Source organism: Echinops telfairi, unplaced genomic scaffold (assembly GCF_000313985.2).
Source record: "Echinops telfairi isolate 266 unplaced genomic scaffold, ASM31398v2 ScPeMD7_5;HRSCAF=22, whole genome shotgun sequence".
Lineage (NCBI taxonomy): Eukaryota > Metazoa > Chordata > Mammalia > Afrosoricida > Tenrecidae > Echinops > Echinops telfairi.
In genome coordinates this window covers 34085621-34086613 of record NW_022103901.1, presented here as the reverse complement: position 1 = coordinate 34086613, position 993 = coordinate 34085621, and positions in this window count along the sequence as shown.

The window sequence follows — 993 nt, the reverse complement described above, 5'->3', positions numbered from 1 at the left end:
GCTTTATCATGTAGGGTTTTATTATTTTATCCGGGCGTCTTTACATATAGCACATGCACACACATACCCCTCAGGCCCTGCAGGACCACTCATCAGATTACAGGTGCTATTCAATCCCTGCCACCTGGAATTTGTGCCCCTTGGAGGCACAGCTCTGAACTGGTTTAGTCAAAGCCAGCACATGGAAATTCAGAACAGACCAGATTTTTCAAATCAGGTGAAGTGAGATAAAAGCCAGATTTGGATGGCTTCCAGGAAGGCGGAGCGCCACACATTCAGAGCCATGCAGCCGGCTGCCATCTTTGAGCCGGGCTCTATTGTTTCTGACTCTGCCAGTCGGGGATTGCATTGCCATGCAGCACACATGCCGCCCTTGTTTTCTAAGAGGGAGACTATGTGTGTCTAGCAGGGGGTTGGCTCGTCATTTTTCCTACTGTGGTTACTGTTCTGGGTCACCATATTTTACAAATCCGGGTCCATCCTGGTTTTGATTCCTCAGCCATGGCTGAACCAGCAAAAACTGGTTTAAAGGTCTCATTTTAACTGGTATATACAATTTTCTTTTCTGCACACATCACACCTAGGAGGTCCATGGACCATTCAGATCCCACCAGTCCATTCATCCTTCCCAGATTTAGGTCTGAGGTGTATACCACTGGGCTCTGCCCAAGAGCCCATGCACCAGGCTGTAGCTTCTCTTCTCTGTGTGCAGGGCAGTCCCATGGCCCACACGGGCTCCTTCCTCAATCCAGGTCCCAACTCCAGCACCAGGGAAAGCAGGACTGACCTAGGTTTATCCTCATCTTAGAATGACAGCCTCGGAAACCCTAAGGGCAGTCCTACCCTGTCCCACAGGGTCCCTGAGTCAGAGTTGATGGGCGGCAGTGAGCGTGGGAGGATAACATCATTTACATGTTATTTGTTATTGACATGTATCCATTGCACAAACCCTTCTGGTCCTCAGAAATGTAGTTATTAATTATTTTGTGTACT